The sequence below is a fragment of the Coffea arabica genome, chromosome 8e (genome assembly GCF_036785885.1).
Source record: "Coffea arabica cultivar ET-39 chromosome 8e, Coffea Arabica ET-39 HiFi, whole genome shotgun sequence".
NCBI lineage: Eukaryota > Viridiplantae > Streptophyta > Magnoliopsida > Gentianales > Rubiaceae > Coffea > Coffea arabica.
The window spans coordinates 37,386,800-37,399,822 of NC_092324.1; the positions used below are offsets into that span (position 1 = coordinate 37,386,800).

At 32.9% G+C, this 13,023-nt stretch overlaps 1 long non-coding RNA gene across 1 annotated transcript; it reads right to left on the reverse strand.

Annotated features, from left to right (window-relative positions):
- Positions 1–386: 386 nt before the first annotated feature.
- On the reverse strand, positions 387–4,113 carry LOC140012857 (uncharacterized). Its single transcript, XR_011819814.1, has 3 exons — positions 3,603–4,113; positions 2,184–2,240; positions 387–655 (listed from the first exon to the last, which is right to left on the reverse strand). It is a non-coding gene; the product is annotated as an uncharacterized lncRNA (long non-coding RNA).
- Positions 4,114–13,023: the final 8,910 nt, after the last annotated feature.

Sequence of the window (13,023 nt, forward strand, 5' to 3'; positions counted from 1 at the left end):
TTATGGTATTTCTCCCCGATTTCTCGCTAGTCCAACACTAGTGAGAGTTTATAAAAGTGGGTTAGTCCAATGCTAGATCTTTTAAGCCGTTTTCGCGCTAAATTCACATTCTTTATATGACATTCATTGCATTTCATATATGTTTTTCATTTTTAGAATATTTTCTCATCTTGCATGATATTTTCTCTATATATTATCTCCTTTATCCCTATGTGTGTGAAACACGATATTTAGATTTACATTCCATTTAGGAAAATAGAAATAGGTTAGTCCATTGCTTGATTAGGTTAAGAGAGTCACTCTTCATGTGACGACCCCACCTTCTCCTAGGGCATACCCTAGAAGTTAGCAGATCGCCTGCCTGGCTCTCGCCAGGACTCACTCACTCACATTAACTTCAGAGATAACATTACCATTGGACAACTAAACATTCACTCTTAAGTACAACTCCAATAAACTTGAAACATAAATTTGTCCAATAAAAGAAACAAAATACTTGTTCTAAATATCCATTCTTAATATCACACCAACTCAAACAAAAGATTCAGCCGTCTCAAAACTCAAAAGAGACCATGACTACACTATATACACAGAATGACGGATCTTCCCAAAATAATTTTCTAGTTCAATCCAATCACTCTTCAATCTCCGACTCCTGTAAGGAAAACAAAACTAAAAGGGTGAGCTTACGCCCGTGAGGTTTCCATGCAAGCAACAATCAATAAGCACTTAAATCAGTACAGTTAAGCAAGTAGTGCACATTTCACTGTACAATCACTTTCATTAATCAATTGAAGAAGCACTTCACTTCACTGAACAATCACTTTTAAAAGGATACGGTGCTCGCATTAGAGCCACTTCAATGCACTACACATTCCGCCGAACTCCTCCTTATAACCTCCAAAACAATAAACACTTCCCTCACTTAGATGGCCATATCAATATCAGTAATCTGCTACTCCATGGTAATACTTGAGTATACCGAAACACTTACCCAAAGCTACCGTCCTATCCGACCAAACCCTTTACTGGCTTGAATAGTCCGTTGAACAGAGGGTTTTGGAGCCCAGTTCAGCCAGTGTGATAAAGTACACACATGGCTTACAGTCATGCACACTTACAATATCACTTGATCAATTATCAACCTTCAAGCTCAACTAAGCCGAGTGCGATAAAGTACACTGTGAGAACCCGTAATCCCCTAATATTTTTCCTAGGGTTTTTCCCCTTAATTGCATGTTTTCTGTATTTTCTGGCTTAGAAAAATTTTCTTGGTGGATTTTATGGGTCATTATAGTTTTTAGATGATTTTTCTAGCATTGGGTAGTTTTTGAAAACTTAAGGATATATAATGGATGTGGGACCCACTAGTGCGAAAAGTTCGGAAAAATTCGGCCAATTAGGTTAAGTTTCGGATACTGGTTGAAATTTATCGGGTGTTAAGAGATAAGTAGAGAATGAGATGTGATTGATGTGAGAGGAAACAAAAGGATAGAAATGCATTTAATGGAGGTGACAAGAGTCACCATTGTATTGGAAATAGCTTATGACTTACTATTCATTTTCTTGACTTTTGACCAATTGCTTAAATATCTCAAAAATCACACAAAATTCATTCTTGTCTTCAACCTCTTGGCCGATTCTCTCTCTAGCAAAGAAGGAAGAAAAACCTCTTCAAAGTTTGGCAATTCTCTAGCTCAAATCATCCAAAACACTTGCTTGAACTAGTTTCTACTCCATAAAATCCTTCCATTAGGTGCTAGTGAGTTGTTTGGTGAAGTTTTTTGGAGAAGCTAAGGTGTTCTACAACTTCCTCTCTCTTGTTTACTTGGTAAGTGGTGCTTACACTTCCTCTTACACCTAATGATGTTTAATTTATGCCTCATGGTGGCTATAGTGTTGGAAATTGTGGTTTATTTCTTGGTTTGGAATGAATTGGTGAAGTTTTATTTTTTTTGAGGAATTTTCTGGTTTAATGTGATCATGGTCTTGTGACTGACTGAGTCCCGGCGAGAGGTGGGGAGGTGGGGCTGTTACATACACTCCCGACTTAGAAGGCGAGGGACAATTGAAAACACTTCACAATGAATCACTTAGCAATATTTCATAATAAGCACATTCGCCATATAATTGCACTTAGGTACACATAAGCAGTTTAACACATAAATTCGGAAAACACTCACCGTTAAAGGTCAATTAAGCTTCGCTTTCTGGGTTAAACCCTTGATCACTCTCAATTCCTGAGGTAAAATAAAACTACAATCATTCAGGTATTCTTAATGTGAATCCTAATAGGTTTATTTAGAGTTTTAAAATTTCCTAAACATAGTTCAACCAATCCAAGCAGTCTAATACTCTTAAAACTCCCATTTGATTTGATTCACACTTTTAAGTTTAGGAATTTTATGTACAACCCCAAACATAAGTTCTAAAGTTCTAAAATGTAAGGAGAGAAGTTTTAAGCTTTTTAAATCACTAGAAACCAAGTTCCTTAGCTTACTAAATAAGATGTGAAATTCCAGCAATTCTTTCTTCCATTTCTCTTCGAGATTTATTAAGTTTATTAACTAAGAATGATGAATATATACATATACACCAAATTTAAAGTCTTGTGAAGTATTTAGACTAAGATTATATCATTTTCAATACAACTTAAAGAGTAGAACTGGAAAACTTTTCATTTCTTCTCTCTCGGCCAAAACAATTTCCAATCCAATTTGTTGTTTAAGTTCTCTCAGATTTCATTAGCTTTTCAGGTCTCAAATTCACTAAAATGAACGTGAATGATAGAGTCAAGATGTTAGAAGATGTTTTATACAAGATTACAACCAATCATCCTGGAATTTTTTTCGAAATATCATAAGAGTTTCAATTCTTCACTCTCTCGGTAAGCAAGACAATTTTCCAGCAATACCACTTCAAAAATTTCCACAAACTGCCACCTTTTACTTGCTTAAAACACTAAACACTGAGTATACATTCTGTCCAACACAAACCAAGGCAAATAACACTTAATTCCAGCATATGGTTCAGCCAAAAAATCAAAGAACAAAACTGAACCAAGGTTTATATCCTCTCTCGGCCATAGGGTTGAATTCTAAACAGTAATCAGTGCAAAAGACAAGAATTTCTTCCACTAAACCCATCATTTTTTTTTACTCAAATCTTTCATGCATGAAAAAATCGAGATATTATACAACATACAGATTAATACAGAATTTTAGAGTCATTCTTCGCAATGACAGCTGAAACTTTTCCATTTCCCTCCATTCGGATGAAGCTGGAAAATTCCAGCAAGGTTCTTCCATCGGTTCCAAACCAAATCTCCAACTTTTCACAAGTTTCTACAGCTAAACCTCTTATAATACTTGAGATATATATGTTACATGAATTTCCAACGTTATTTTCCATTCTACACTTGTTAACAAGCTGCAACTCTAACCAATGAACTTTCGGTTCCTACCAGTTTCAGTCCAACAACTTTTCAATCCCAAATCAGAATTTTCCTTGGTCAAGAATTCATTTTCCTTGCTAAACTTAACATGCCACTTATATATTCGCTTATACTTAATAAGTAAAGGTTTATTACAGAATTTTTTCACCTCCTTTCCTTTAGGATTCAACAGTTGCAGACTGCTCCAGTTTTTAAGCTTCGGTTCCTCCAGATTGCACCAGCTCTCACTCTGTTCCCTCACTGATGCAGTTGATACGTGAGTTGCAGACTGGTTTCACCTCTTTGTACTCACTCTTAGCTCACGATTCTAAGGTCACAAGCGAGATGAATGCAGCTAACACTGTCTAACTCTCTCCTCCTCACTCTTTCGGTTGCACTGGAAGCAAGAGAAAATCAGAAATGCTTCCTTTCCTCCCTTTTGATGGTGTACGGAGATGAGAGAAATATGTCTTAGTTTCTCTCGGTCTTGCTCTCACTCTCTTTCACTCTTGCTTTCTTTCCTCACTCTCTCTATTTCCTCTCACTCGGTGGTATTTGGAAATGCATGGGTGTGACCGAAACTCTCCCTCAGTTTTGTTTCTAATACTGGATTGGTAAGAAGAGAAATGAACATATTTCCTTCACTCAGCCGACCACTCAAACCTCTTCATTCGGTGCTGATCATTCCAACTCTCATTCGGTCACTACTTACTCAGCAACTTTTGGTAACAAGTTCATTCCAACAGCTGTCCATAGGAGAGTTATTCACCGCCCCAAGCTAGCAGCCAAAACTCTACTCATTTCCTTTCCACCGTTTAGTGTGGTAGCTAATTGGCCGACCCCTATTCAATTTCAATTCCTCAAGCTCTCGGTTTGTCCTATAAATTCCTGATGGTTAGTTCTTTGGCTGCATGGTAGTTTAACCAAAAATTCCAAGGTTATTTTAGGATTTTCATTTTAGTTCATTTGGTTACCACGAGTCCGTAATTTTATTATTTCGTACATTCTCTCGATATTTCATTTGTTTTAATTTGTATGTACCTTATAAAAAAAAAACAATTTCCCTTATATCGATCCAGTAAATTCCCACACATTTGGTTTTAAAGAAAATTGATTAGGCATATATTTATTCAACTATATAATTTTTGTTATAATATTTCTAATATCGAAATAATTAAAATAAAAGAAATTCATAGCATACATATACTTTTTCTCGAGTTTTCACACTTCAAATATGGGATATGAACGAGTATGGCTTGTTAGTTTTAGCACGCTATCATCCCCTCTATAAAAAGAAAAATTGAGTCACAAATGTTAATCCTCCGTACCCGTTATGTTGCATTCCTGTCTTTTAGATCATGTATATTTATATATTATAATTTTCTTTTCTTTGAATCTTATCTTTTGCATATCCGTGACCTCTTCTAAGAATTATTTTTGGATATCATAATTAATGTGATTTGCACCAATTAAATTTTGAAAAGACATTCCGACCCTCCCGATACCTCTAGGTCTAGATTCGCATCCATATAAAAATATCTTAATGTGATAAATTTTATAGGTTAGATAAAGAAAATTTTCGACTAAATCTCGTAACTAGTCTTGATTAGGTTGAAAGGGTGTCTTAAGTTTGACCCTATCAAATTTTTGTCTTTCCTTTCTTCAACTGTGACTCCCGAACCCTCTTATCTTATTTTCAAAAATTTGGAGTCGTCTAAAATGGATTTTATTTTTATTTATTTATTTACAAATACTTCGGGTGACTTGGTACACCTAAATTCAATACCAAATGGCGACTTCTATTTTTTCTTAAAAACTCTTTTTAGACTATTATTTTGGGTCAAAATCGTCACACTTTACATGTCCCATTTTAGGCCCTTTTTCTTTATTTATTTTATAAAATCAAAAACTCATTTTTTCAATTCACTCAAAATTAATCAAAAATTCATGTTTAAAACACATGATTTTATTTTCAAAAAATGGGGCGCAACATCTTTTACAAAATGTCTAGCAATTTTTAATTGAAAAAATCGTTCAAAACGTCTCTCACATTTTGAAAATAATTTTGTTCATCCCCTATTTTTAAAAGTGTAATTTTTCATCGCTTGCAAATTCGCATTGGTCAAATTTGGTTCCTATCTAGATTTCCAACTAGTTTTTTATCGGAATCCATCACGTGCCTTGCATATGATTATTTTTTAGGGACAAAATTGTCAAATCAAATTTTACATAATTCGATCCATAGTCCCTTATATTTTACAAAATGAATTTTTGTCGTCCCTCACATTTTACAAAATAATTTTTTTTCATCCCTCACATTTCACAAATGAATTTTTTTTCATCCCTCATTAAACATGTGGAGGAATAGTTTTTTTTTTTAAACCCACGTATATATCTATTTGATTTCACCTGAATAATACGAATAGCATGAAACATATCTCTATTTGATTTCATCTAACAGGTTAATTGTGATTATACACATGCTATTCAATAGATATATACATGGGTTTGAAATTAACAATTTTGTTTTAAACCTATGTATATACCTATTTGATTTTACCATGTGAAGTTGTTCAATATTTGTGGCATTTTCTCTTTTGGTAATAATTCATTTATTGAATTGTATAATAAGGTCATCTAATAAATGGGTCCTAATTCAAATTCTATAGTCATATTAACAAATTGTAATTTAAATCTAAAATTTCTATTCGCTACCTTTAAGACCAACAATTGAATTACTTGCCTTATGATTGTTTCAAAATTTGAAAGTGTCAATTACTTCTTTTTTATCATACTTTTCCTTTGTTTATTTTTCTGTCCAAATTTAATTTGATATAAACACTCGACAATATTTTGGATTAAATCTCTTGTTTGTTTTCAATTTTTGAGTAAAAGGAAATGAACATAAGTGAAAAACTAACAAATTTTTTTAAATTCATGTATATATCTATACATTTTCACCTAAATAATTTAAATAACATGTAATATATTTCTATTTGATTTCATCAAAATAGGCAAATTGTAGTTATACACATGCTATTCATATTATTTAGGTAAAATCAAATAGATACATACATGAGCTTTAAAAAAAATTATTTATACACATGATCAATGAGGGATGAAAAAAATTTATTTTGTGAAATGTGAGGGACAAAAAAAATCTATTTTGTGAAATGTAAAGGACGAAAAAATTTATTTTATGAAATATGAAGGACTATAGATCAAATTGTGTAAAATTTGATATGACAATTTTGCCCTTAAAAATGTGGATTCCAACCAAAAACTAGTCAAAAATCTGGATAGGGACCAAAATTGACTAATGTGAATTTGTAAGGGACGTAATATTATACTTTTAAAAGTGAGGGACGAGAAAAGTTATTTTACAAAATGTGAGAGATGTTTTGAACGATTTTCCCTTTTTAATTCATCAAACAAAGAAATGAAAAACTATTTCATTAAGAAATATCCAAGATCAAGAAAAATAATAAGTTTATCTACCCAATATCTGAAATTAAAGAAAAAATGACTCTAACTTTCCCAAATCAAGAACAAATAAAATAAGGTTTGCAAATCAACTCTAATATTGAGAAAAAAAGAATAAAATTAGAACAAACATGTATCTAAGATATATCCGTCCTTTATAATTGAGATTTATTCTGCCCATTATCATCTTCTTTACAACCAATAGGACTTCTATGGTAAAAAATTCCTCTTTATTTATCTCAACATCATTTTCACCGTCTAACTAATAAAATAAAGAATAGAAGATAAAAGGGGAAAAAGAAGAGGATGGAGAAGAAAGTAGAAGGACGGTTGAGATATGAATAAGGTTGGAAGAGGAATCTAATGATACGAGGGTTTCTGTTTGTTTTAAAGTTAATTGGGTATTTTGTTTTCAAGTTTGCCCACTAAACTTTTGTTCTCTCTTTCTCTCTCTCTCATATGAAAAAAAAAATGGGCCTATAAAGAACTAAAAAAGCAATAGTTGCACTCTGGTACCTGAAAACATGGGCCTTGACATAGCCCAATTGCTCACAACATTGAGCTGCCAATTAAAAAGAAAGAAACAGCAACAACAGTAGCTAAGGCCCCATGTAAAACTTAAAAACCGAATCTGATCGGTTGAACTGGTCTAACCAGTTTGGACTGAGCAAATTGCATTTCCCAACTTTCATATACAAGCGACCAACATCATGGCCGATTCATGGTCTAATCAATTGAACCAATCAGTCAAGTCTGGTCCAGTCCAATTTTAAAAACATAGGCTATAGATGGCATTCAAATCATGTCTAAGATGGCAAAATGGATGAATCGTTTATAATTAGTTTTCATTTAATATATAGAGATAAAAATTCATCCAATCCATTTAAAATGAGTTAGTAAATGGTTATAAATCGTTCCAAATGGATGGATTTCGAAAACTGATTATCCTTATATAATCCGTTTAAGCATGTTTTAGGAGGTCACTTTTGCACTTTTTAACCCCAGCCCCCTCTCCCTCCCCCCCCCCCCCCAAAACACAAAATTTACACAAAGTCATACTTTTGAGAGAGAGAGTCCTTATAAATTATTGACTTATTTTTTTACATTTTTACTTTTATGTTATTTCCATATACGTAGATTTATTTCATCACCAATCTCTCTACTTTTCTAAAAATCTTTCTTATCCTATTCTCTAATCCAATTCGAATAACTATGATTTAATGTCTCAAGAATATAATATAATACAAACTGAATTTAGTAAGAGGAAGAGAAAAGCAACAAACCTAGAGAGAGATATGCAATGTTGATGCACTGGCAAGAAATTCAAGATAATCAGTAGGAGAAATGGAATACAAGGCAAAGCGAGGTGATTTCATTTGGGTAATGCAGGTATTTGATGTGTGGAGAAGTTAATGTGGTATGTTTGCATTTTGTTTTCTTTTCTTTAAATTGCAAACGTGGATCACATGAATCACCCATCTGCAAACCACCAAATTTAATGAGTCAAAATGGGTAACAATTAATGTCATAAGATTAAAGGAAATCAGAGTGGTATATTCTCAAAGGATTAAAGTCAAAATGGAATATTCATTTAACATCTGAATCTACTAGACTAGGGTGCAATCAGGTCGGTTAGAGTTTGGTGAGTCAGGTTGAGACCCAAGATTTCTGTACATCAATCTGAACACAACCCAAAAAATTAAATGGATCAACCATTTTGACCTAAACTTGATTTGAAAATTTCACGAGTTATCCAAACTTGATTTGAACAACATGTTCACTTAACTTCCTTTTTCTCTCTCTTTTCCTTTAGGCCTCTTATCTTGGAAGTATGGTGGACTTTCTATATTGGAGATTTCATAAAAATATAGAAAATTATATCCCAATCCTAAATTTCGTATATGTTCCTTGTAGTAATTTTTTGTGCAAAAAAAAAATCATGAACAAAATAAAACTACGACACTTTCACACGTAAAATCTTTTGTTTTCACAAAATATTCATGATCACATGCTCATAATACTAATTGATAGCCTTGGTTATTTTTTATTTACTCTATGCTTAAATTATAAACTTATACATTAAACGGGTCAAATTGTGGTTGACATGATTTGAACCTATTTGCTTGCCAAATTATTCAGGTCTGACTTGATTTTGACCCGAACTTGTAAAGAGTAAATTCATATCTACTAATTTCATATCAGGATTTTGAATTGTGTTGAGAATTCCCACCCATTCTGAATAACCCAGAATTCCAAAATAGGGAAAAAATTACCAAGCAACTTGGTAAACTACACTAGTCTTTTTAGAAAGTTGTCAATGAATTACATCGTGAATGATAAATTTCCGTGTTTGCAGTATTCGAGTAGTTTTCAATACTACCGCATTTTATAAAGTTTGGATATACTACTAGGCAATTCTACCTACGCATTGTGCTGGTAGTAGAAAGATTTGTGCCCGCTCAACTTATGAGAAATGTATGTAATAATGTTAAACTTGTCATGTGGAGACTAATTTTACATCTTGTTGAATGAAAAGGAGGAAAAAAGAATCAGTATGGTTTAATAGAGTTGATTATATGAATTTTAGCAACTGCAATTGATTTCTATGTATGCAAGTTACAGTAAGAAAATGTATGTCCCAGTAAATAAAACTCTCAGAAGTCATACTCATATTCCTTAGGCACATTTTTCTTAATTTCTTCATGAGTCATTCCGTCACATACAAGTGCATTTATCTCATGAAGTGCACACCATTGTACTTACAACAAAGATGGAAAACATGAAAAAACTCTTTGTTAGTACAGTAATGGCTTTGAGGCGTGGTCTCACTTTCCTAAAGGTAATTGATACCCCCAGGATACAACAAAACCTTAATAAAACTCTCTCAAAAAAAGTATAAATATCTCAATTACGTATTAATTGAAATTTTATAAACTCTATTGAGACAACTATGAAGAGAAATGTCTATTAACTATGGAAACTAACACGTCTCTTTTCATAAGAGTCACAAATCTGATAAATTTCTCTTTTATGAAGAGATACAATGATAAACTTCTAAAGGTATTTGATAATGGCAATTGAGGCAAATTCTGGAGTGAAAGTTCATATCCAAGATCAAGAAGTCATCAAGTTGGATGGGTTTGATGGAACAAACTACACCAGATGGGTGGACAATATGGTGTTCCTTCTTACCAACATGAACATCTTCCATGTCCTGAGTCCTGATTTGCAACCAATTCCAAATCCAAAAGAAGATGAAACTCCAGAAATCAAGGCAAAGTTGGCAGAGGAAAAGACAAAACGTGATGCTGATGAATTGAAGTGTTGAGGATACATGCTCAACTCGCTTACCAACAGGCTCTATAATCTTTACAAGAACATGAAGACTTCGAAAGATATTTGGGCTGCTTTGGAAGTGAAGAACTGAAAGACTTTGAGGAAGTGCTTATGGGGAATCACAATGCTGCCAAAGTTGTTGGAAAAGGATCTGTGGAACTAAAGTTCACATCTGGGGAGAAATTAACTCTCTTGAATGCATTTCATGTCCCTGATCTTAAGAAAAATCTTGTGTCTGCTAATCTATTGTGTAAGAAGGGCTTCAAAGTGGTCCTAGAGTCTGATAATCTGTGTATTTGTAGGCAAGGGGTACACTTGCGATGGCATGTTTAAACTTAGTATCAATGAAATAAATAATTCCTTTGTTTATGTTGTGGAGTGTTCTTATTTATGTTATGCAAGATTCGGACATTTAAATTTTCGTTCAATAACTTATATGTCTACACATGATTATATTTTGAGTTACAAAGATTTTCATGATAAATGTGAAGTTTGTATAGCAGCAAAAATGACTAGAAAACCATTTCCTCAAGTTGAACGAAATAGTGAACTATTAGAAATTGTGCATTGTGACATATGTGAACTTAATGTTCTTTTAACTAGAGCTGGCAAAAGATATTTTATCACTTTCATGGATGATCATTTGCATTATACGTATGTGCATTTGATGAAAACCAAAAATGAAGCGTTTGATAAATTTAAGGAATAGAAAGCTGTTGTTGAAAATAAAAAAGGAAGAAGTATTAAGGTTCTTCGTAGCGATAGAGGAGGTGAATATTTTCCAGATTCTTTTTCTCTATTTTGTGAAGAAAATGGAATAATTCATCAACAAACTGCTCCTTATTCTCCTCAGCAAAATGGCTTGGCTAAAAGGAAAAATAGAACCTTAATTGATATGGTGAACTCTATGCTTCTGAATTCTAAGTTGTTATTGAATCTTTGGGGGGAAACCGTATATACCGCTTGCCACATTCAAAATAGAGTTCCATTAAGAAAATTTAAGGTCTCACCTAATGAATTGTGGAACAATGGCAGAAAACCCTATCTGAAATATTTGAGAGTGTGGGGGTATATTGCTATTTATAAAATTCCTGATCCTTACAGAAGCAAATTAGAACCTAGAGGAATTAAAAGTGTTTTTATTGGGTATGCTAAAAACTCAAAAGCATATGGATTACTAGATCTATAGTCTAATGTTATCATGGAATCTATACATGTTGAGTTTTTTGAGAACAAGTTCATCTCTGATTCTGTCATTGATGATCAAAGAAATGAAAGTCCAACAAAATTAAATCCTTCGATGACTTCTTTTAGCAATGGTGAAAAAAAGAAATTTGAGAATAACTCAAATGAAACTGGAAGAAGTCAAAGAATATGGAAAGAGAAATCTTTTGGTCCTGACTTTGTTTCAACTATATCCAATGTCTTTCTTGTTGAACGAGATAGAACTAAAGTATTGAATAAAATACCTCTAATACTAAATATAGAAGAAGACCCGAAAACATTTAGTGAAGCCATGACATCTAGAGATGTAGCTTTTGGAAAGAAGCTATAAATGATGAAACAGATTTTATATTGTCAAATAATACATGGTTCTTGATAGACTTATCTACTGGCTCAAAGTCAATAAAATGCAAGTGGGTATTTAGAAAGAAATACAATACAAATGGTTCTATCTAAGCTTTCAAGGCAAGATTAGTTGCAAGGGATTTACTCAAAAGGAAGGAGTTGATTATTTTGATACATATGCTCCTGTGGCACGAATAACTTCTATTAGGATGTTATCTGCTTTGGTTTCAATATATAAATTGCATGTTCATCAAATGGATGTTAAAACTGCATTTTTAAATAGTGACTTGAAAGAGGAAGTATATATGGAGCAACCTGAAGGATTTATACTTCGTAGAAATGAACATAAAGTATGTAAACTTGTCAAGTCATTGTACGGTTTGAAATAAGCTCCTAAGCAATGGCATGAACAGTTGGATAATGCAATCTTATCTAATGGATTCAAGCATAATGGTGCTAATAGATGCATGTATTCAAAATTCACAAAAGAATATGGAGTAATTGTTTGTCCTTACGTGGATGATATGCTTATATTTACTACAAAAATAGTGGGAATAAATGAGACCAAAAAGTATTTATCTTCAGTATTTAAGATGAAAGATCTTGATGCAATAGATATTATATTGGGGATAAAGGTTGCTAAACATGCAAAAGGATATTCCTTGAATCAATCTCACTATATAGACAAATTACTTAATAATTATAATCATCTTGGTATCAAGGAAACTAGTACTCCATATGACCCTAGTATGAAGTTGAATGGAAATTGTGATAAAATTGTTGCTCAATTAGAGTATGCAAGTGCTATAGGGAGTATTATGTATATCTCATATTGTACTAGGCCTGATATAACTTTTGCCATATACAGATTGTCAAGGTATACAAGTAAGTCTAGTTACTGTCACTGGAAAGCAATTGCCAGAGTACTTGGATATTTAAAAGAACGAAAGTCTTAAGCTTAGTTTTTTCTGATTATCCATGTGTACTTGAGGGCAATAGTGATGCAAGTTGGATAACTAGTACCGATGACAATAAGTCCGTATCAGGTTGGATCTTCACTCTTAGAGGTGGTGCTATTGGTTGGGTTTCAAAGAAGCAAACTTGCATTACACATTCAACTATGGAATCTGAATTTGTAGCTTTGGCTGCAGCAAGTAAGAATGGTGAATGGCTTAGAAACTTATTGTTGGATGTAGAGTAGT